This window comes from Micrasema longulum, unplaced genomic scaffold, assembly GCF_059751315.1.
Source record: "Micrasema longulum isolate JH-2025_06_02 unplaced genomic scaffold, ASM5975131v1 h1tg000817l, whole genome shotgun sequence".
NCBI lineage: Eukaryota > Metazoa > Arthropoda > Insecta > Trichoptera > Brachycentridae > Micrasema > Micrasema longulum.
In genome coordinates this window covers 139,311-166,063 of record NW_028278009.1, presented here as the reverse complement: position 1 = coordinate 166,063, position 26,753 = coordinate 139,311, and the positions used below count along the sequence as shown (strand labels likewise).

Sequence of the window (26,753 nt, the reverse complement as noted above, 5' to 3'; positions counted from 1 at the left end):
TTCAAATAAACTTTTTTTATTGTATGGGATACAGCGCGGGGTTAATTCCATCTTGGATGGTAATATAATGCGATGCTAAGTGACTCTCACCCCAAAAGAGACGCATTAGTAATTTTCGGGTGATTTAACGCCAGGCGCCGGCTCGGTACACTTTTCCGCCGGCTGCCCTGAATATTCATAACCACGCTCGGCCGCGCTTCTAGAGAAATAAATACGTAAAAATCTTCGACAGACGGATTGGCGACACACGTTGTAATATTGAAAGAAGCCATCCATATAATTTACCAAACGAACAGCGAAAGGGGCAATAAAAGCAGTAGAGTTAAATTTGTTAGAAACAGCGGTTTATTATTGACAAAAAAAACATTGTTTTTCAGTATGAAAGGAACCGATAGAGAGAATAGATATTTTTTAGTCCACCTTGTTTTAATGCAATCCCATATACTATTATATGTTCTATTAATTATAAAACATCATTACTTTACACTGAAAGTTCTTATATATTGAAATGACCTATTTTGGTTCTAAGTGTAGCAATTAAAAATAGAATTGTAAACTCAAGACAAGATCTGGACTTTTTCAGTGTTAAGACTTCCTAGATTTGAACAATCACTGAGATATATATATATATATATATTTAGATAAATTATATAGCGCCGTTTTTGTGAAAATCACATCAAGAGCGCTGTACAGTAAATAAATATCCCACCACGACTTGCAGCTACAGAGCGCACGGACGGTTGGGATTCTTGTCCCTCGTCTCCGATTATGATATACAGGAGCTAGATTACAGCACGTCTTTCAGCTACAGAGCGCATAAACAATAAGAAATCTAGCCCCTATTTACATTTTTTATTTGACGATAAAGTTTAGAGATTTAGTGATATTTAAAAAAATTAAATAAAAAACAAATTTATAAAAATAGACGTTAGATAACAACAAGTCTTGCAGCTACTGAGCGCATGGACGGTTGGAATTCTAGACCTCATTTACTAAATTTGGATATTTGATAGTTGATAACATTTACCTATTGAAGCTAGATTACTAATCGTCTTGCAGCTACAAAGTGCACGGACGAGTGAAATTCTGGCAACATAAAATTATCAATAAATTTACAAAAACAAACATTGAGCATAATAGTAAATTTGTAAAGTGTTCGTGCTAAAAAGTAAACAGATAAAGCACTAAGGATACACCAAATCTTGTCTTAAGGTAATAACTATTTTTTTTTTTTTTATCCTAGCTTTAATTTTCTTCGGGTGTATTTTATTTCAATTGTACCTGTTTGTATTTTTGAGGAATGTGTTAGCCATTGTTAAATGGACTGAATGAATCCGTAAATAAATAAATAAATAAAAATATACTACTTGTATCTTTTTGATATTAATAGTCATAAATATAATATATTTTTTATAAATACTGTTTATAATTAATTCATACTGTGTCTTGTGTTTATAATTCTGCGCTTTCATACTATTTTGGATTGTATTAACTGAAATTGAATGACTCGGGTTGTGGTCCCGTGGCTAGTGTCTCGGACTCACGGATCAAAGGTCCGTGGTTCGAATTCCACTCTGCCTCAACTTGATTCCCATTTTCCTATACCTATAATACCTATTCATAAACATTCCCTGACATCCTCTATAGTGGAAAATTTAGAACAAGAGCTAATAGAATTTCCCCAAACGTCAGTCAACTGATTGGTTCCGCCCCGGCCAATGACAGACGGGAGCGGAAGTGACGTCACGCCGGAGCGAAGATAACCCAGAATACTATCGCCATTTGGTGGAAATGAAATGTTCAGGAGAAAACGGACCGCTGCAGTCAAGTCAAGAAAATCGGTTTCAGAATAAAACGGGTCAAACGCCCGATGTTTTTATTTGAAATAATATTCTACGTTCGGGGGAATGAACGATACAGTATTTTTTAAACTTTTGATACAAACATATTTGTATATTGGCGGGCTTATTGCTAAATTTGAGGAAAAAAATTTGGCGGCCTCCGTGGTGAAGTAGTCAAGACGCTCGACTCGCAAACGGAAGATTCCAATTTTGATTCCCGGTGAGAACATAAAAAAAAATGTTATTGTTCTCAAGATTCGATGTTCTGTGCTGTAATCCACCGCTGTAATTGGGCCTCCTGGCCTGCTGTGATGCAAAAAAATGAATATATTAATTTGATTTTTTTCTTGCAACTGGCGGGAATCGAACCAGCGACGCCAGTTTCACAGTTGGCTGCGTAACCAACTGATTGATGTTATAAACTTACATAAGGCAATACAAAAAGATATAATTATTAACGCTATTTCGATAGTAACGGGATGTGGTTTAGCGATAAAAATATTGAATACATTATTTTTTCAACCGAATGTAAGTTGAATAAATAAAAAATAAACATGTCTAAATAAAACATTTAATTTAATTCATTAATTTAAAACAACATCTTCATAACGAACTTAAATTTAAGACGTAAAGTGAAACATGGAACTGGCGGAGGAAGGATGAAAGCCGAGTGAACGCGGTTGAAATGCGATCTCTTAGACGAATGTGTGGGAAATCAATGTATGACAGGGTTACGAATGATGAAATCAGGCGAGAGTGTAAATCTGAGACAAGTATAATTGATAAGATTAAAAAAGGGTCTCTAAGATGGTTTGGTCACGTAGAACGAATGGACGACGAGAGAATGGTAAAACAAGTATATATGGCAAAAATGAACGGCAACGTTAGACGAGGACGACCAAGGAAGACGTGGCATGATCAGATAAACCAAAATCTTAAGTCTGGTCATGTCAAAAGCAGACAGAACCGAAGGGCATGTATGACAAGATGTATGAATGTGGAAGAGGCTAGGATTGTATGCCAGGATAGACGTGTGTGGCGGTCCATTCTCTCTGCCTACCCCTACGGGGAAATGGCGTGATGGTAGTAGTAGTAGTAGTAGCATATTATAAAAAGACGCAAAAACACAAAAAAGACTTGTGGGTATTACAAGCAAACTTAGAAATCTCCAATAAAAACGGAATATTAATATGTGATGTCTAAATAAACTATGCATAAAAACCTACCTACTGCAGAAAATGGTGTGGACTGCATACAAATCGTTTACTCACTTTTAAATTGCTTACTTTTAAACTCCTTTGACGTTACTACAAATTAAAGTTGACTTTTTCTGACAACCGTCATTCTAATCATGTTATATTTTAAGGACTATAGTGAACTATTACTCGGAGAGTGTAACTTAATTAGCTTTCAAGTTTTAGGGGATGCATAAAACGGTGACAATATTGATGAATAGGTATTAGAAAATGATTTTTCTGACAGTCTTTCGCAAATGTCTCCCCGATACTATGCGAAAAAGATAATTGCACGTCGGACTGATACTGCCCAGCTCCCATAAGAGTCAATTTATATAAGCAAAATAATAGAGACACGCTAAGACTCCATATCCATTTTGCGTAAAAAAAAATATTGCTCTTGCATCACACTCCGGGGAGAAAATACAGAAATACGTTTTTATGAAGAAAAGTAAAAAAAAAATGGCGCTTTAAAAACTTATCCAAATATTATTATTATTTTTTTATTTTCATAATCATCCTCTTTTCGCTATATTTTTAAAAGTTTTGTAATTTTGAAATTATTCCGTCAGTGACGTCGCGAGTTCTAGCTGGTGAGTTCTACTGATTGGGGAGTAGGCTTACCGGAAATCGAAAATCTTTCACAACACTCTTTCGTTGGTTGATTCAGAAAAAAATGTGACATTATAAAAAGTAGCTTATTCTTATAATTTATTTCATACATTTTCGAGATACTTCGCATAGGCAGAATGGTGTATGTTACAGTGTATAAAGTGGCTACTTTAACAAGCCAATGACAGATCAAAAGCCCTGTAAATGCCTACCATTCTATATTCCTCTCTTAAAAACGTTTTCCTTCTGTGTGGCAACAAATTGAAATATTTTGAGTATAAATATTCTTAGATAATAACCGAGCTAGAAGACCTCGTGCGTGGTAGCATGACGTCACCGTGACGTCATTCAGAGTAGTGGCGTTGTGTCGTTGTGTAGCGGTAGCAGTTAGTAGTTAGGTCAGCGGCGCACAGCATAAGGAGTCACTACAGCCTATTAGATTTGACAGGTCTGTTTAGTTGACAAACGGCGAGGTAATTGAAGATAGTTCGCATATTAAATAATCAGGGTTGCCAAAATCTGTTCTGGGATATTCAATTTATTTTTTTATTGATTAAGATACACATAAAAACATACATATTTATTTATACACATATTTTTAAAATTTTTATTTATTTACTTATTATCGGCACAAGTGCCTTTTAAAATATAAGAATACAATGAGATCAGTTAGATGTACAAAAAAAAACAATATTAAAACATGGATGTACAGGGTCTTTATTAAACCCTGTCACATCCGAAACCACGATAATCGGTATGAGCAAGAAGACATATTGGCACATTAAAACAATTTTTTTAAAACGTTTTTTTTTTTTCAAATATAAAAAAAGCAAATGGCTGCTGACGTCTTCAGGGAAGAAACGAGGAGGGGGGAGAGGGGAGTTTGATACGCTGACTAACACACGGCCACGCTCTCCTCATTTCATCCCTGCAGAAGTAAGCAACCATTTGTTTTTTTAAATATTATAATTTAAAAAAAAATCTTAGTTCGAAATATTTTTTTCATATGCTAATATGTCTTCTTGCCCATACTGATCATCGTGGTTTCGGATGTGACACAGTTTAAAGAACACCAAGTATAAAAAGAAAAATAACAAGAAAAATATATTATTTGCATTCAAAAGATATAAAGAAGTCAGTATATTGTGAACATAAAATAAGTTAACAGCAGATAAATAAATCCTTAAAATTCCTAGGATTTATAAACAGAAGCACAACTGACTTCAAAAATATCAATACCCTAAAAACTATCTTCTGTTCCCCAGTTCGCCCACACCTAGAGTATTCATCTGCTATCTGGTCTCCATATTATGATGTCCACACCAAAAATATTGAATCAGTTCAACATCGATTTTTAAGAAAGATGGGCTGGAGGTTGGGCTTATATAGATACCAATATACGTATAATGAGTTAGAAACTACCTTAAATATATCTTCTCTTCAAGACCGTTGAAATAAATCCGACCTTCTAGTCCTATTTGAAATTTTCAACTCACTCTTTGATGCGCCTGAACTACTGAGCTAGATAAAATTAAACATCCCAACTAGAAACCTCAGACAACACTTACTCTTTCATACCGATAACCATAGAACTAACTATGGTTTTCATTCCACTATGCCCAGAATTCTTAGGTCTGCCAACAAACATAGCAGTCTTGATTTCTTTGATAACAAGACGTCTTCTTTCAAAAGATCACTGAATCTAATTCAATTATAAACATGGTTAAAACATGAAAGCTTCCGCTTCCACTCTCACAAAATCTACAATATACCATTGTGTCCTTCTACTTTCCTTTATAATAATTATCTATGTATAAATATATCCTTAAAAATGCCCGTTGGGCGTATATATAAATAAATTAGCATAATTAGCTTTTTAGAACATCATAAAATATTTATAAAGAGATGATTTGAATTTGAAATTGAAACAAAGATACCTAGTTTGAGAATGGTGAAAATAATATAGAGTATTTTGTCTAGTTCTACGTGTTGGTATGTTAATATTTATGAAATCCAGGAGTTCATATTTTATGAAATATATAATAAATCCGCAGCATGTGATCACAAAGTTGTGAAAAAAGTTCACACAATAAATAAAATAGAAAATAAATTAATTATAAACTGAATATTATTTTATTTTCAAGTGATTTAAAAAGATTTTTTGAAGCCATAAACTTTCATATTAAAAATGTCGTAATGGAAAAGGAGTAAGAACGAGTAAATTAAGAGCAGCTACGATGGATAAATGTGTTTTTTTTTTGGCAATGGATTGTGTTATGCACTTGGTTGACTGTGCTTTGTTATAAATTACTATTTTATCTTAATAACAGATACGGCACAAATGCCTTTTACAAAAATACAATATCAACTTATTTGGTTTAATTAACGCATAAAATACTTTTTACCCAAGATTTATAACCAAAAATAAACAAGTAATAATCATATTATAACTAAGTTAAGCTCTCTCAGAGATTCCTTACAGATTGCTTTAGACATGCCGCAACTAAGCAGTGGAAATGAAATAATAAAGATAATTTTTTAAATTATTTATTATGTTTATTTATTTTCAATTTGTGACAACCCTGCCACACATAATAAAAGGACGTCAGAAATTTAATAACACGTTATCAGTAAAAAACGAGGACATTATACTAAACTATTTTTGTATTATTTATTTGTTTTACAGAAACAAACAGTCGACAATGATATAATAACACAAAAAAAAAAACGATTTAAAGACAGACCAGCAAAGTTTCTAAATAAAAATCATACATATTAAATTGTGGTACAACAAAAGGGTGGGTTTGTGTGTATTTGTATGAGAGTAAGGGTATAGGTGTATTTGTGTGTATGTGGGAGTAGGTGCTCAGGTGTGTGTAAGTGTGCGCATCATTAAATAGCAAGTGGGATCGTATCGCAGCCAGAAAGAATGGGTCTTAATTTATATTCGAATAAATTAAGGGGCTTGTTAAATATATCAATAAATCAATAGAAAAAAAAACATTATAGTTAGAGCAAGAACGATAGAGGAAAGAATGTTGTGCATAGTTATTGCTACAGACTGGCAGATGGAACAAATACTTATTTCTTGTCACGCGAAAGGGGATATTAAGATTAATTTTGGAGAGTAAGTAAGAGTCTACTTTATTATTTAATAATAAATATTAATAGCATAAATAAAATATAGCGCGTCTATTTTCAAGGGTAAAAAATTAATTTTGTTTAGCAGATTGACTGTAAGTGCAAATTGTTTTATTGTTTTTATAATCTAGGTATTTAAAAAAATTTCGTTGAACATTTTCATTCCTTTCTTTGTTTGTTATGTATGCGCTACGAATCATTTAACTGTTGAATATTTATCTTATTTAACAACAATATTTTGAGTTTGTCCAAATTTTTGTAGACAAGGACTGGATTCAACTCCCTGGGGAGCTGTTTATACTAACATATTACAACAGAGATAAAGAACATTTAAGAGAAGGTAATATAGAAGTCTAGGATAAATTACCTGGTCCATAAAGAAGTATAGAAATTGAAAAAAATAAAATTTTCAGGCGTTGCCTAGTATGTAGGTGAAATAATTAAATTAGATGAATCTCACCCGCATAAATAAAGGTTTCAGCTCTTTAACTTCACAAACATCAACAGATGGAAGAATTGAAGGAATATAGATGTTCAAATATAGGCAGAATGGTGAATGTTACACAGTGTGTAAAGTGGCCACTTAAACCAGCCATTGACAGGTCATAAGCCCTGTAGATGCCTAGACTTCTATATTACCTTCTCTTAAATGTTCTTCATCTCTGTTGTAATATGTTATCTTATTTAATGTGCAATATGAAGTGAGTAGACCTATTATGCATTTTATGCTATTTTTGTTGGTTTTTCGACGTTATAGAAATGACGATTCGATACTTTAGTAGTGTCGCTAAAATCTCGAGGGTTCGTTTTACCTTTAGGGATCATTTTGTACACATTTCCCTTATATATAATAAGGGCTCTTTGCAGTCTTTGTTTCTTTTACTTACTTGCCAGACGCTAGGTCCACATTATGACTTGTTTGCCTATTTCACGCCCTATAATAGTAGGGGAAGGGTGTACAAAATGACATAGATTTTTTTTGTAAAATAAAAAAAAAAAATTGTTAACATATTTAGTAAAAAATCTCTTTAGTTCAAAATGTACACTATTTTTTAACATCTTAGCACTGTTGTTGTAGGAAAAAATACAAAAATAAAAACATACTGCAAAAAACCGTTTTGCCCCACCGGGTGTACAAAATGACATACGATATAAACTAAGATGGGATGATTATTCAACACTTTTTAAAAACAGAATTGATAAGTTTTTTTTATGAATATTAAAGAATTAAAATATTAAATGCACACTTCACAAACAAATATCTTGGTTTTTTTATTTAAACCATCACATTCTGCATGAACCCAGTTTCCACACTTTATGCATTTTAACCATGTTTCACCTGGCTTTGATCTCGTATATAACTCATTACAATAAATGCATGAGCAGTCATCTTCATCGTCTGTAAGTAGAAGGTCTTCAGTGTCTGAATCAATAATCAATTTTTTACATATACCTTGTTTACACTTTTCCAGGATATGTTTTTTGGAACCTTTAGCTTTAGCCTCTGATATATTTGGAGTTGTATTCAAATGTCATGTTTTACGCACATAATTGCGAAGCATTATTTTTCTTCTAAAAAAATAAAAGTATTTACCCTACTGGTACATATGTCGTTTTGCCCCACTACGTGAGTTTTAAAAAACATCAAAAAAGTCACATTGCACTTAGTAAGTTTTAACAATATTATAGTTTTACATGAAGATTAACAATCACACAACATATCCTTTTAGTTTGTGTTGTAGAATAATACAAATAAAATAACAATAACACCTTCGGTGTCCGCGCAACTAAAATATTGATTTATTTCACAAAGTAACCCGCAACACGTCCTCCTCGGGCGGTCGCCATAAGCGTCCTAAATATTGGTGAGTATTTATGTGTCGTACCAGTGCTCATTCTTGTGCAGGTTCAAACATGACCAAGAGTTTGGTTTCTGAGATATGATTTCTATGTCATTTTACCCGCCTATGTCATTTTGTACACCCTTCCCCTATTACTTGAAACAAAACAATAGTCACGCATGAAAATAATTTTGTTTCAATAAATCGTGCTTGATTTGTGGAGAATTAACATTATATTGTGATTATTTTTAACGTTATGTCAAAACTATAAATTATGTGTTATTTATTATTGTAGCAATACAACTCAGTCATATATTTATGCATGCACGATATTATAGGGTAAAAATACCATCAGTCTATTAAAAACTTCATATAACACTTTTGTACGCAGTAATTTGGTGTTTGCATCCGTTGTGTGGAGCCCACAATACATAAAAAACATAGAAAGGATTGAAAATGTTCAACGAAATTTTTTAAAATACCTTGATTATAAAAACAATAAAACGCTTTGTACTTACAGCCAATCTGCCAAACAAAATGGATTTTTTACCCTTGAAAATAGACGCACTGTGTCTGAATTATGCTATTTACATAAATAATTAAATAATAAAATAGACTCTTTTAACCTACTCTCCAAAATTAATCTTAATGTCCCCTTTCGCGTGACAAGAAATAAGTATTCATTCCATCTGCCAGTCTGTAGCAATAACTATGCACAACACTCTTTCTTCCATCGTTCTTGCTCTAACTATAATGCTTTTTTTACATCTATTGATATATTTCAAATGCCCCTTAATTAATTTTAAAATAAATTAAGACTCATTATTTCTGGCTGCAATACGATCCCACTTACTATTTAATGACGCTTACACTTACACACATCTGAACTCTTACTTCCACACTAATACACATAAACACACATCTACACTTACTCTCATACAAATACACATAAGCACACCCCTTTGTTGTAACACAATTTAATAATATGTATGATTCTTATTTAGAAACCTCGCTGGTCTGTCTTTAAACCGTATTTTTTTTTAAATGTTATTATTTCATTGTCTATTTAAATTTATTTCAACAGAGAGGGAAAATATTTTTGAGAAGGGAATATGGAAGTCTAGGCATTTACAGGGCTTATGACCTGTCATTGGCTGGTTTAAGTGGCCACTTTACACAATGCATAACATTCACCATTCTGCCCATGTTTCAACATCCATATTTCCTCAACTCTTCCATCTGTTGACTTTTTGAAGTAAAGAGATGAAACCTCTATCACGTGGGTAAGATTCATCCGGCTGAACCAAATCACCTACTAGGCAACGCACGAAAACAATTTTACAATTTTGATACTTCTTCTTTTACCAGGTAGTTAATTCAACAATGCCTAGACTTCCATATTCCCTTCTCAAAAATGTTTTCCCTCTCTGTTGAAATAAATTGAAATATGAATAACTCCCTAGGGAGGAAATCATACTAAGTAGAAAGTTTAAATAATAAAACATTCTACAGTAATACAACAAGAAAACCAAGTACTGTTTCATACAGCTGGGCAAAGTGAACAAAAAACTGTGTATATTATGAAATGCATGAATAAATAAATATAATTACCATTCACCATCTTCAAAAAAGTTCAAAAGGTTTGTTCTATAGGAACAATACCCTACACTAAATATATCAGATACGTGGGAATAACTATTGCCGAGTTCATAAAGTCTATTTAATACGGCATTACAAGTATACACTGTCCGTGAATTGTTGCTACAAAACGGTGGCACCCGTCCAGTCATTCTTCCAGGCACCCCGAAGTTGATGAGAGATAATAGTTCAGGGCAATCCCATATTGAATTTACAATTTTGAATAAATTTAAAAGGTCTATAATTTTTCTTTTATGGTTAAGTTTTAACAAATTTAATGTTTTTAGTAAAAATCGTAATTTAAAGAATTTAAGATGTTGATGATTTAATGTAAGAATTTTTTTTGAACTATTTCAAGAGAATTTTGGTGACAGTTATCGAAGAGAACATCAAATCGGTAAAGCAAATCGTGTTGAAAAATCGATGTGTGCCAATCCAAACGCTTGGTGTATTTTTGAGCATCTCATATGGATCGGCAGATAATATTTTGACCGATGTTTTGGGCACGAAACGCGTCACTGCCCCCTCGTCTCAAAAACATTGAATTTTGTCCAAAAGCAGCGTCGAATTACTGTGGCTAAAGAGATGATTTGGTAAGCGGCCAAAAACTCGAATAATGTCATCAGCCAAGCACCGTATTCTCCAGACCAAGCCCCGTAAGACTGTTTTCTTTTTCCAAGACTAAAATTGCTTTCAAGAGAAACGCGCTTTGCGACAATTGATGCCATAAAAGAGAGTTTGCCGCGAGAGGTAAAGGACATACCTTTGCAGGCCTATGCAAAGTGCAGGAACTACTGGATTAAGCGTTGACATCTATGTATCGTCGCAAATGGCGAGTATTTTAAAGGGATAAATAAATAAATTGAAAATTAAGATTTTGCGTTTTTTTGCCAAATTCCCGTTTATTTTTGATCATAAGGTATAATATCAAATTAAACACAAATAACTATCGACGTGTTTATAAGCGACGTGATAACAATTTCTAACTATGGTTGTTTATCGTATTCGCGATCACAATGCAACATCCGTGAACACCTAATATTAAATGTCAAAATATTTACGTTTCGCGACGTGTAATCCTGCTGCGCAATCACATATTTGAATTTCACCGGTGCAAATATGGAAAATATTTCAAAACTGCTAATTTTATTTATTTATTTATTATTTTTACGCTATTTATTGCATTAAGTCGGCGGTTGCCAAGCCAAATGTCAAGAAAAGCAGTCACCATAGAAGTTGTTTGTAATTTAATTTTCACTTTTTTGTATCAGATACTCCTTACTATTTTGCAAATGCAATATATTGTTTGATGTTTTTTATAGTAAATGCCGATTTCACGCCAGTGAACTGTATTTATTTACGAGGAAAATAAAAAACAAACCGACACGAGCATTGACTTAGAGATTACACACGCGTTTGACTTGTGACTGCGATAACTTAAGCATGTTCATTGTGATCGCTCAAACGCTTAGCATGTTTTTAAACACGTCAATAGTTATTTGTGATTGAGCTACAGAGCATCCAGAGAGTAATACTGACCACCGTCAACAGAACAAAAGCCTCATATTTTGGCCACATATTTCGTCAAGAGAAGTGTGAACTTGTTGTGGAAGGACAGGCAGGGGCGGGACGTAAAAGTGCATCACGGTTCAGAGATCCTCGTCAGCGGTTCGGTGCGCCGGATGCAGCAGCGCCGACTACACTGGCCCGGGATCGGGACGAGTTCGGGGCGCTGGTCGCCGACCTCCGGTAGGAGCGGCGAAGGAAGAAGAGTATTAGTGTGCATTTGCCATTCAAAATTGTATTACTAAGCGTGCCATCACTGGTCAATTACAATAAAAAAAACATTAAAGTCATACGGCCACAGTAATCGCGGCTAGTTGGATGATAGATGTGTGACGTTTGACGATCGTCAGGAGCAAATCGGGGCGGGGCGTTGAGAATCATTTAGAAGCGACGGCAGTTTACCAAGTGGAATATTCAATATCACCACTACAAGGCACAAGGTATTATGAGATTGATCAAACGGTGCTTCAAGGTGTGAATAAAGACTCTCTGACTAATATTGGCTATACCTTTAATCGTGACGTCCATCAGTATAATACGCGACAGCGTCAAAATATTCACGTACCTGGATCACGCACGACAAGGTATGGTCTAAGGTCTCTGCTATACCTTGCTTGTAGCGAGTACAACAGGCTACCGGAGTCCTATAGAACGTCAATAAATAACTGTATTCATTTTAAAAATTACCACTTGAGGAGGTACGTGGAGGGTGAAATTTAGTTTTAAGTTCTTTTTTCCCTTAAATATTTCTTTCTTGCAATATGTAAATATAAAATTTTTATTTTTTATTTTTATTATGGATTGTTTAAAGGATGGCAAGCGGATGTATGATTTGTATCATATATTTGCTTGCTATCTTTTTTCAGTTTTTATGTACATATTATTACTTGTTACTTTATTACTATTAGTTGCTATATTATTATTGTTAACATACCTTTATGTAAATATTTTTCTATCCCAAAATGAGTTTGTTGTAACTCCTAGGAGTACAAAAAAGAAAATTTGTATGATTTAATAAATAAAATAAAAATATTTAAAAAAGGCGCATATTAATGAAATTTTGTGTGCCAAATCATTGAAAATTTGAATAAAGCCACTGAAGAATCGTGTATGTCGAAAACACGGGCATGCGAATGGTATAAATAAAAAATAACATACATATTAATATTAATTAATATTTTTAAAAAAAAATATATTGATTTGAATCGGGTTGTGGTCCTGTGGCTAGTGTCTCGGACTCACGGACCAAAGGTCTGTGGTTCGAATCCCACATTACCCCAACTTGATTCCCATTTTCTAATAGTGAGTTAAATTACAACTCGTTGAAAATGGCCCTCAAAATTGAATATTTGGGTAAATCATAAGAACGCAAATATTTCTTTTTCTTAAAAAAAAAAAAAAAAGTGTCTTCGGCACGAATAACCTCAGTGAGGTCACAATATTTTTATTATTGATCTATTTTTTATTTGACACTTTCTATGCATATACAATATATATATATATATATATATATAAGGGCGGGCATATTGCCTTAAGGCAATTTCTTCCTACCTACCCAGCCGTTCAGTTTGAGAAAATTATAAATACATGGACATATTGAATCTTACAATTTTATACAAAAATTAAAAACAAAGATTAACAAAATAAAAATACCGCGTTTTCTCTTAACGAATGAGTTTTATCTGGAAATATCTGCAAATAACATCGACATTAAATTTAAATTAGCCTATCGGGTGGAATGAGAAAACATCCCTTAAGAATGCTTAGGGATTATTGGTAAGTCAATTTGCCTTAACAAATCAACATGTTGGCTAAGGTGTGCCTTTATTGACTCGCAATTCCTACAACATGGGGTCAATATTTAATGAAAACTTATCCAAGTCTCGATTAAAAACATATGGTAATGGTTAAGAGAGTAAGAGAATATGAGGGAAAAAAATCTGAGTCACAAATGGATTTAAAAAAAAAAAAGGATTTTCAAAATTAGTATGGATAATGTAGAGAAATGTTTTCAGGCATATCAGTAAAAATAAAATTGTAAAAAAATATTTACTTTTACTTCACACCTTCAACGGGTTTTGCAACAACAACAAGAACAACAAACCATCACGCCGTTAGCAGAGAAGATATAACGCCAAATCACTCTATCTTTGCCTACAGATCTCGCTTCCTCTACATTCATACATCTTCTCATGCACGCGCGCCGAATATTCCTACTCTTGACATGTCCATCTTCAAGTATTTGATGGACTTAATCGTGCCATGTCTTTCTCGGTCTTCCTCTATTTCTGCATCCATCAACATTCGCATTGTAAATAATCTTAGCCGTTCTTTCGCTGTCCATTCGCTCGACATGTCCAAACCAGCGCAGAGCTCATTTCTTGATTTAGTCGATAATGCTTGTCTCAGCCTTACATAATGTACTGATCTCAACATTTGTGCATCTATCGTACATAGTTTTACCACACATTCGCCTGAGAGATGGCATTTCGACAGCATTCAGCCTCCTTTAATCCCCGTTTTTCTAAGTTCATACTTCGCTCCCAAACATCAGGACCAAGACTGCATGTTGGTTTTAGGTGAGTTGGTTGGTAAGTTCTGCAGGGTTTTCCACGATGGTTTAATTAGTGTCCTGACGAAGAGACGGTCACTCTAAACCGGCAGACATATAAAAATCTGGTATAAGCAATTATTTCATAAATTCCCTTTCGCACATAATGGTGCATAGGACACCGCATTAACTAAATAATCGCAGCGAATCTTGATCATTTTTGTTACGTGAGGGTAAGATGATCAGTATCACGCTTCAGGTGCCAGTCCAGGCACTATGAAACATTCTAGAGAAAAAAATAAAATAATAATAATAATTCATGTCAACCATGCCGGGAATCGGGCCCGACACCTCTTGTATGGTAGGCCGATGCGCTGACCACTACACCACGAAGCCGACAATTATTGCAATTATTTACTTACATTTGATAAAATATTTGACTAGAAAGTTAATGCTTTGAATATAATCAATATCATATAACAAAATTTAACGAATCGGATTGTGGTCCCGTGGCTAATGTTGCGGACTCACGGATCAAAAGTACAAGGTTCGAACCCCACTCTACACAACTTGATTTCCATTTTCTAGTGAGTTATTTACAACTCATTGAAAATGACCATTGACCTAAACCAAAGTTGCCTCTTCTTTGAACCTGCGGGCCTACGCCGTCCTGGAAGGGCGTTGATGACGATCTTTCGACTTTATTCGGCAGAACTAAGGGCCGCTGGATTGACGTGGGAGGAGGCGAGAGTGCTGGCTGGCGATAGGGTCTCCTGGAGGCAACTGGTAATGTCCACATAATCAAAAAGAGAGAGAAAATGGCAAGCAAAATTCAAATATTTGGGTAAATCAAAAGAACGTTCGTATTTCGTTTTATACTTAAAAAAAACATTTCTTAAATCCTAAACATAATTAATAAATTCCACACAAAAAAGGAAACTGAATCAGCACAAAATCAATAAATTGTATATATGTATGTTCTTCCGTCCGAAATTTTACCTTCATTCATTTAAAATTGAGGTTGGCTCTCATTTTCCGTGGGCCCAGTACTTCGTGTATGGACGTCGCGTGAGTTCCGCGGGGCACGCAAGGCGGGTACCGTGTGGGCCGAGAAAATCGATACAAAAAAAACACGCGACCTTAGAATAATTCGAAATATTTGAATAATACGAGTACATTTTAGGGCGTATGATAAAAGTATCTACATGAAAGTGAAAAAAAATAATTTAGGGTAAAACAATAGAAATGTTAATTCAAGCCATGGCGAGACACGCTATGTTTGCTAATACGAGAACTGAAGGTAATATAATTAAGATGAGTATTAATTACTGGCATTAATATTAATGAATTCGATGGTAGATTTTTCTATGTACAAGCGCGTGAAGAAAACGGTTATATGCGAGAACTAGAACCTGTACGAGTGTTTCCGACTCGATGGCTTCCCTCAGCTTAAAAATCCTGAATAAGGTAGGAAATCGAGTGGAGATAAGTGTAACGGTAAGCGTGTTCGCCTACCGTTCGTGAGTTCCTGGGTTCGATTGCTGGCAGGGTGGGCATGAAATATTGATTTTAAAGGGTGGCTTAACTGCAATATTTCATTGCTCTAGGCACCACCGGGCACGGAAAAGGGAATGACGATGATGATATTGATGGATGGTTGATCGAAGTCCCGGGTTCTAAAAAATACACGGTTTTTTAGGGCCAGACCGCGAAACTTCAGAGGGAAATTCCCCACAGTAAGCTTTTAAAAAAAATCCTAATGAAATTTTTCCATAGTCATTTTAAAAAAAAAACATACTCTTTTTACAATCTCAAAATGGAGTTAGTCTTTATTTCTCGGACTAGCATCCTTTCCGCAAACGACTACCCTTGCTTAACATTTTTTTATAGATAAAAACGTATTTGACCAACGAAGCAATACGCACCAGACGCGAAAAGCGAAGCGGCTGGGTAGGAGGGGGGTAGGGGTTTGTGAAGAAACTGCTTGTCCGAGAAATTAAGGATTTACTGCATTTTGAGATAAGATTTTTTTTTTTTTTTAATGGGTTTTTTTTAAAGCTTACCATGAGGAATGTTCCTCGGAAGTTTCGCGGTCTGGTCCTGAAACACCGTGAATAAATCTTCCTTGAGATACACAATATCAAAAAATGTGTTTTGTTCTTAAGAGTAATAATAGAGTCGCCCATGCGGACAAAAACCATTCTATGATTATAAATCACGAAGCTACAGTTTACAGCAATACTACGGCCGTATTTTGTGTAAAAATATTTGAGTATTTTTTTCCCTTTTGCTTGTGAACTACATTTTTTTTATCTCCGTATAAATAAGTTTCCTTATAGGATTGTAGTGTCATATTATATGGACTATAACTACATAGAGAAATAAAAAAATATTTTTAAAAATGGTCCACGCTGACGTTGAAATCTTTGTGGGCATTTTTCCAAATTGCGGTCTCTTCATAAGTTTAAAGATGTGTTTTTTTGTAACGTGTATTTTTTTGTTGATAATATTATATTGTATAAAATATGTCAATAGAAGCTACACTGGCAGTGCACAACGGAGTTTTAGTCACAACACTTATGTATGGAAGTGGAATATGGAACTGGCAGAGGAAGGATGAAAGTCGAGTGAACGCGGTCGAAATGCGATCTCTTAGACGAATTTGAGGGAAATTAGACAGCGGAGAGACTATCACTCCCTCTCACTTCTGTTCAATGTACTTCATAGTCCTAACGCTCCTATATACCTCCGTGAAAAATTTCAACGCTTATCAGTTCATGGTTTACCTCTTCGTTCTAATTCTCAAGGCAATCTCTTAATACCCATCCACAATTCCTCTTTCTTCTCTAACTCATATAGTGTCCATGCGGCTCGACTGTGGAATCATCTCCCATCCACCATCAAAGATGTTACTACATTATCTCTGTTTAAATCACGTCTGAAGAAACATCTCCTTTCTCTTCTTAAATCTCTCCTCCTTTACTTTTTCCTCTTTCCTCTTTTTTCCTTTTTCCCATTGAGTAATATTTTTGATTTAAGGTCATTTATAAACAAATACGTTTATTTTTATTTTTATATATTTTTAACTTTTTTTTTCTTTCTATTGAATATGCTTTGTAACTTAATTATAAAAATAAAAGTTTAGTTATAAAAATAAAACTTTTATTTTATTGGTTGGTTGGAAGAAATTGCCATTTGGCAATAAGCCCGCCAATGTACAAATAACATTATGTACAAAAAGTTAAATAATTAAAATAAATGAATAGTTAGAACGTTCGGGTCAACGTAACTTCGCCGCGCGATACCGCCTGCGCTTTAGTAAAGGTCAGCGCATTTGTCAATCAATATTCGAGTCACATTCATATCCGGTACTGGCACTGACGTCCGCAAGCGATAAGTTTTGTTCGTCCGCTGTTTTATTCAGACTGCGTGTCGCCAAAGTCATATGTTAGTATTTTGGACAATTCATGCGGCGACATTTCGCGAAAATCACCTCAAAAGCGCTGAACAAAAAAACAATATTCCAACACGTCTCCGAGATTCAAGTTCCCCGTTTCCAATTTTCATTTTTAACTGTATTAAATGTGAGGGGTATGAGAAGCAAACTTGGAAATCTCCACCAAAAACAGAAAATTAATTATTGATACCAATATAAATTATACATGATTCGATTCCCGACATGGTTGATATGAAAATTGGAGCGTGTATACAGGTGTTCTTTAAATCCTGTCACATCCGAAACCACGATGATTAGTATGAGCAAGAAGACATATTGGCACATTAAAATAAATTTTAGAACGAATACAATTTTCAAAAATAAAATATTGAAAAAAACGAATGGTTGCTTACTTCTGCAAGGGTGAAGCGAGGGAGGGGAGGGGGAGTCTGATACACCGTCAAACACATGGCCACGCCCCCCTCGCTTCTCCCCTGCAGAAGTAAGCAACAATTTGTTTTTTTCAATATTTTATTTTTAAAAAAAATCTGCGTTCTAAATATTTTTTTAAGTATGCCAATATGTCTTCTTGCCCATACTGATCATCGTGGTTTCGGATGTGACAGGGCTTAAAGAACACCCTGTATGTACATCTATATTATTTATATTACAAAACGCACAATGAAAATAACAAAAACCTAACATAAGCTATACACTTGTGGAGCAGTTGATTCAATATTGGTTTGGGCAAATGAGACAATCCATTTTACTTCTACCTAGCTCCACTATCCATTTTTTTATAGCCTTTTTAAACATTTTCTCGTTACTAACTGTTTTAAAAGATAGTGGAAGTAGGTTATAGATTTTAATTGGATAATACTCAAAATCCCTTTGTCCGAAAGTGGAATTAGTTTGTATTTGTTTACGTTGTCTTTGTGTTGAGGATCTAGTGATTATATTATTTGTATGTGATGTATTGTAGGGGTTATGTCTTTCATTTGAGTGAGAGTAGTTTTTGAATCTGTAAGTGAGTATTGTTTTAGCGTATAATTGTTTTGGTGTCATAAGTTGCGATTTGTGGAATATTTCTTCAGTAGATGTCTGTATCGGGACTCTGAGTATTATTTTACTTATGGATTTTTGTGCAACAAATACGCTATTTAAAACTGTGTCACTCGCATATAATGTGTATAGGTGTTTCGTCATCTGCACTGAAGAACCTACATCTAGAAGTTTCGGAAAGGTTCATTCTAGCGCGGTGTTTGTTCAATCTGCAGTGCCCTGGGCGGGCTCTAGTGATAACCCTCACTTGATGAGGCTGAGCTTTATTAGGTCGAAAGCAATCCTTTTCCAGTACCCTTTTATCAGTTCCTTCACATGGTGCGGACCAGGTACTTTTTGCCAGAGCATTACACTCTGATTCCTGGCCCATGACCCAAGCTCCTTACGAGGAGCACATTAAGGCAACCCACAGTAGGGTTAACATAACAAAACACAAAGTTATCTTATATTTGTGTTATGATAATACACCGCAAGACAAATAAATTTACGAGTTCTCAAAAAAAACTAAAATTGACATATAATGAATTATTCTTGATATTTAATTAGTTTTTTTTATATTGTTTGACATATGTGATGACTACTCGTTATTTCAAGGTTAAAATAAAAAATCTTACTCATGAATTGTACTTAGAAATTGCCATTATATATCAGGTATCAGATTACCCGAACCTTAGAGACCCATAACGGTTCATTTATGGTCGAGTGTTTGTGATGGAATAATAAAAGACATGTTATTTTTTAATTCATATTTAAGAAGTAGGTTCTTATCGCTTTATTTTAAATTAAAGTATTTTACATTTAAACATATTTATAACATTTAAAAATATTTAGTACTTAGTGAATTCACCTTTATTTTTTATAACATGTAAAATTCTATTATTTAGAGAAGCGTAAAGCGAATCTAAAATTTCTGATGTTATTTCTTCTTCCCAAACTTGAATTAAGTTTTTTTTTAATTCCTCAATGTTTTTTGATTTTTTTTTCCCGACTTTTTTTTTCATAATCGCCCATAAATTTTCTATCGGGTTCAAATCAGGGCTATTCCCGGGCCACGTCAACGATTTTAAGCCAATTTTCTCCTTGAATTCATTGATCTATAAAAAAACAATAAATTATTTATCATGTGGTCACAAAATGCATTAAAAAATATATATATTTGTACTCACAGTGCGGGCTCTATGGCACGGCGCAGAACCGTCCTGAAAAATTGGGTCCGCGGTATACTGCGTAATGTCCTCGATTGTTGGAATAATATGTTTTTTTAACACTTTTTTGTACTGAATGGCATTCATCGTACCCTGTACAAAATTTAGAGGTAGTAAACCGTATGCTGTCATGCACCCCCAAATCATCACGTAGGGTGAATGTTTAACGGTTCGAGTGACGCACGACGGATGATATCTTTCCCCACGTTTTCGTCGAACTATCTTTCTGCCGTCTGGACCAAAAAGGTTGAATTTTGATTCATCAGAGAAAACAACATTTTGCCAATCCTCCAAGGTCCAATTCTGGTGCTCTTTCGCCCAATCCAGTCTAGCCTTCTTCATTTTGTCCGTGAGTAATGGTTTCTTTGCGGGACTCCGTGCTTGGAAACCATGCTCCAACAGCCGCCTGGACACTGTTTTTACTGAAAATGTTGATGTGCTGGTAGACTGCACCTCTGCGTGTATTTCAGGTGCCGTTAAAAATCGATCGCGCATAACAATTTTTTTTATTAAGCGATCATCTCGGGCAGATGTCACGCGCCCCCGTCCGCTTCCTTTTTTCCGTTCTATGGATCCAGTTTCTTGGATTTTTTTTAATAAAAACCTCACTGCACCTTCTGAATACCCAACTCGACGAGATATTTCACAATTAGATATGTTTTCTTGCGACAATGTGATTATTTTGGATTTTATCGCAATCGACATTTGCTTTGCACTTTCCATGATTGTTGTGTTATGTTCACTCAAACGCGGGTAAAACAAGACTGTTGAGACATTTTAAAATGTAAATATTGTAGAAAGGTGACACATAGTGTCCTTAATTTATTAAACAAAAGAAAGAGGTATCGATAAAGGATTTCTTAGAAAAAGGGTTCAGTAAAGTCAAGGGGCGCGGTAGCAGGTAAACTCGTAATTTTTTTTGTCTTGCGGTGTATATTGTTCGCGGTCTGACAACATATAAGGCAGCCACTTCACGCATGCGCGCATGTCGTGCAGAGGGGGTAGTTTGGAATCTTTTGAAAACAATGAGATGTATTCAAACTTGGTTCTACGCCCCCTTCTGGTATAAAAAAATTATGTTTAGCATCTTTTTAACTAAATATTACACAACAATATTTTTGCCAAAAACCCTTTCTTACGCAAGCAGAATAAATATATCAAAACGCTTTCAAGAATGAAGGAAGTGGTAAATCTAGAGCTAAGGGAGATAAGGCCGTTTACATCACATGCCACGCGGACGATGCTGATATTGATATATGATGATATTGATTATGGTGTAAGAACTACGATATTCAATATTTACACACATAAGGTGCAAATGTACTCGTTCCTACATAATAAATCAATTCAAATGATGTGACTGGTGGCGTGAGGCAAAGCCATTATAAGCTGTCCCCGCACTCAATTCGATATACACAGGAGACTATCATAAATGGACTTAGCTAACACAGGGCTGGCAAAAACTATCAACTAAGGCATTTAACTCTCCCTTCCTGGCGATGTGAAGCTTGTACACGTAGCATCTAACAACTTTAATATCTCCATAAATATAATAAATTAGGGGTCAAGATTTTCGGTATTCCTTCGTTATACATTCACGTATCGGTTTAAAAATCGTTTTATTTAATAATTAACGCTTATTGGGAAAAGAAAAAGCATTTTATCAAAAATCGGAGATAAACCACCGATACAATATAAACTGTGTCGCATGTTGCGGAGTACGTAGTAGAATAGTAATCCTAGTAAATAATTTTTATTTTTTTTATTTTATTGAAATAAACGGCACTTAGTGCCTTTTACATATTAGTTACAAATACAATTAAATATACATACATGTAAACATAATTATAAGTAATACAGAGCATTTAAAACAATATTATTAATTTAGAAAGTCTAAGAAATATAAACTATATAAAAGAATAAAATATTACCAGTTATAGAATTATCGATAAAAAAAGATAATTTGGTATTAGAGATACTTTGAACCAGTTAAAAAAACAACTAAGAAGTAAATTTTGAATAACATTAAAAAAATATATATATATATATGTATTATTATTGAAAACTAATATTTAGGTAGCGAGCGAGATTTCACGCGTCACACGCGCGAACGGCAAAGTTTCTAGTTCACTAGTCCGACTTTCGTCAGGGGTGGTTCTGTCGCCCGCGCTATGAGCATGAGCTAATGTTTTTTTCATATTTTTAGGAATTCAATTTGAAATATTATCACTTTTACATCAACTATAAGTAATTGATGCAATTCCCTACGAACATGACATTTTTTCGATTTAAAATTTCTCATTTTTTGCATGTATAATAACTACACATTACCGTAACGCGCGGTGTTTTTGGGCCAGTAAAGAAAAGGTTAAAGCTTCTTACTGATTTAATTCATCAACATCCAATTTTGAGTGCTACTTTATGATAAACTTTAAATCTGTGAACTTAAGATTTACATAGAAGAAGCGCTCAAATTAAACTTGTCCATGTTGTTAAAGGCAATTTTCATACAAGTTACATGTACCTTTTAACCTAATAGTACCTTCAAATTTTAAGACATTGACCTTAGAGTAACAACGCGCCACAGCTGTAGAGACGCTATTTCGCTCTTTTTTGCATAAAACAAAAGCGTCGCAAATTTTAGGTTTGATTTAAGGTTTAAAAACAGACGTGTAAGGACGGTTTAGTCACTGCGCTAGCGATTCTAGCGCCTTATTACTCTGAGACATAAAACATTTTTTTTTTGCACAATCGGCCCAGTTCTATGTTATTTTTGTTCGGTTTCTTGTAAATATGTTTCTTCATATAACTATTGTAATTGGATTACGACGGTAAAATTATAGCAAAGAAAAAATATGTATGTGGCATCAAAAAGAAAATTGAAATAATGAAACATCTATATGTGAAGTAAATGATAGACAATATCGTTTTGTGATGAAAGTAATTGACAATATCACGGCTGCTTAATACATAATATTGAAGAAAACTAACAAAAAATGGTACGCACGACTCTGGTGTGAACTGTGAACTTCAGAAATAAAGAAATAACTCACAAAAAGTGGCTCAAATAATTCAATATGGGCCCCGATTACAATGGAGTTGACATTAATTTATCTTCAGTCAAATTAAGTTCTCTATGAAAAGCAGAATATGCCTACAATTTTTTCTTCTAAACATGTTCATTATTTTTATTTATTTTTTATTTTATTTATTTGGGATATCAACAGTAATACATGTAACAAAAATACAACAAATAAAATATACAGAGAATAAAACCAATGACAGATATCCACAGAAATACATTAAATACACGTACAATACATACTAGTGTTTGTGCGAGTGTAAGTGAGTGAGAGGGTGGGTGTTATATTGGAATGAGGGTGGACATGTGTGAAAATATTGCACAAGTGTCAAGTGTCGAAAATATAAATATATTTAAAATATTAAGAATTAGAGATACAATATAATAAAATAAAATAAAATAGGATAAAATAAGACATTATTATTTAAACTAAGTATAAGACAAAAAAGTATGTTTTAAGACGCGCATTTTAAATGTTATTTTTTTACAATCAAATGGATCAATAAGGGGAAAGTTCAAATTATATTCACTAACAAAACGTATAAGTGTAGAGTTCTGGGCATAGTTCGTACGAACTGCTGGCAGATAATGTAAGAAGTAAGTAAATGTAAGAAGCTTATAATGTAAGATATGACTAGTTTTTTTTTACAACTATTTAAATAAATAAAATACTGATGTAATAACTTATATTTACATATAAGTTATTAATTTAAAAGTACTTGGTACACTTCCACTTATTTATTTTGACCAATTAGCGCTTTCACCCTCTAGTGGGCATCTTCAGACTGGTGAATAATATACAGTGTAAGGATAATTTATATAAAACTAAATATTATCGTAAGTGTAGGTACATTTAAAAATAAGTTGAAAAAGATACTTATTTTTAAATGTACCTTACGCTGTACAATATTCACCAGTCTGAAGATGCCCATTAGAGGGTGAAAGCGCTAATTGGTCAAAATAAATAAATGGAAGTGTACCAAGTATTTTTAAATTAATAACTTATTACAATAGAATTCCATCAAGAATTGTCAATAAATAATTAAAATTTACTATTTAAAATATTTAATACAACACTTTTGAATTTTAAAAGGCAGTGTATCAATTTACTATCTCCAAATTTTTAATACCTAAATAATACTATGTTGATTTCAATTGTTTACCGTTTATTGACTTATATATGTTTTCTAAATAAGTATTTTTCTAACTTCTTCTAATTTTAAGATTATTTTTATAGAACCTATTCGCAAAAATGTACTCCTGTTCTCAACTACAACATATGTATGTATTATTATGTATCCTCATATATTTTCTACTAATATATAATGATTTTTTAAATTTATTTTTTATTTTTCCTTCTCTTCCTAATTCATTTTTACTTTTGCTCTGTAAAATGCATTTCTGTCTTCATATTTAAAAATGTACTTCTGTTCTTTCCACTTTTATACTAATATGTTAGGATGTTTTTGATATTTTTCTTCTAAAAATCATTTATATATATTTTTTGCTACTTCTTTGTAAAAGCCTAAAAGGCGTTTAAATAAATAAATAAAAATAAATAAAATACATTACACATAATTGACAAATAAAATATTCGTTGTCTGTCGGTTTTTTTGAGGTAATGTAGAATAATCCTAATGTATATTTGTCTCGTGTCTAGTCCCTTGAGGTGATTTTCACAAAAAAGGCGCTATATAAGTTATCCAAACATTATTATTATTACTGGTAACTATAAATATAATATCTCAGTGTAGGGTGCTCGGGCCAGCCCTGCATTTCAATATGGCGTTATAGAAAATAATTGAATGAATGAATAAACGTTGTACAATGGACAGTGGTAGGTGTCCGAAGATCGCTCCCGACGTCCTGACTCCTGACATCCTGAGCGAATGGCGTGCAAACAATTTATTTATTTCGATTCTAATTGAATTGTCCGAGCGGTGAATTGGTGGCGTGCCTGCATACTATATTCGTGACAAATGTTCGGAGACAATCCGAAATTCCTCACAACATGGCAAAGATGGATATTGGATTATTTTTTTAAAGGAGTCATTGACACATTTCTGGTCACGTGGTTACAAGAGGAGATCCCATCAGAATGCCCGTACGAGGTTTTCCTACAATTTTAATTATTTAATATAAAAAAACACGTACGACTTTCGCTCACAAGAATTTATCTTTTGTGGCCCCAAGAGAGTTTCATGTCCTGGATGAACATATTAAGTTCTTCAAAACAAATGCCATTTTCGGAAGAATTTTTTTTTGTTGTTTTTTTACAATAAACATAAGTGATAAAACAGAGTATTAAAAAAAACATAATTACATAGCAATCAAATACATATTAATAGTAAAAATAGTAAACAAAAAAATCCTATAAAGGCATGGCCTGTTCGTGGGTGTACAAGAAAATGTTAATGAATTTTTGCTCCTATAATAAATAATGGACAGTTATAATATTTTTGTGTAACATAAGAAAGAAAAAATTAAATATTATATAAAAGATAATATGTAATATTTTTAAATAGTAATTAAAAAAGGAATTAAAAAATACTTTAAAAAAACACAAAAATATTCCTTATTATTAAAGGGGAACAAAATATATCATAGAAAAAAAGAGTTCATATATATAGTTTGAATCCAGGACAGTGCATGTTTTTTAAAAGAAGGAAAATTTTGAAAGTTTGGAATCAATGAAATATTATCAGTAAAAAAATAATTGGGCATATAAAATATACATGTCTCTGTGCGAGCCTCGTTTTACAATGTGGTATTTCTAACACACGATTCCTTCTTTGGCTTGATCTATTTGAATTACTTGTAAATAAATCTTGGTTCGTAAATATATATTTTAAACACGAAAACAAGTTTGGATATTGTCTAAGGGAAGAACGAGACTATTGCAGGAGACTGCTGCGAGACATTGCATAGATTATTACGCGTGTTGTTCAGTGTGCAATAATATTTATTTAAAGTATTATTTAATAATATGAATGAATGCTTCCACTCTCCATTTTGTTGTATCCCAACTCGACACAGGGCTCCTGGCCTCATAGTCAGGGATACGTTTTTTTTTTGTAATATGTAAAAATCTCAATTGAAGGAGTTGCTGAAATATTTGCAAAAAAAAATTGAGAAGGAATCGTGAGATTTCTAATTATGCTTCACTAACTCAATGGAGAAAGCTAAGTTTGCGGTGTCAAGTAGTATAATTAAAATCTGTTTTTGCAAGATTTAGAGACGGTTTCGAATTACGCATTTATTTAGATACATAGGTTTTTCTACAGTTCATTTTAGCATCAATAACTAATTTTTGTTTTTAGTGGAGATTTCTAAGTTTGCTTCTCATACCGTCGTATTTTTATCTGAATAAATACATAAAATAAAAAAAACGATTTAAAAAATTAGCTCTATTTATGTCGTTTGCTGTTCAATATCGAAATTTAAAGAAAGACTTTTATTAATGGTAGAATAATTTATTGGGTCCTTTGGCCATTTTGTGTTCGAGCCTCATTAGAGTTTTTACGGTTTCATTTATGTAGCCGC

At 33.5% G+C, this 26,753-nt stretch overlaps 1 protein-coding gene across 5 annotated transcripts in view; it reads right to left on the bottom strand.

Moving 5' to 3' along the window:
- The window catches only part of LOC148278875 (plasma membrane calcium-transporting ATPase 2-like), a 212,096-nt gene that overhangs the window by 162,700 nt on the left and 22,643 nt on the right, over nt 1-26,753 (bottom strand). The gene's annotated exons all lie outside the window — the stretch shown is intronic.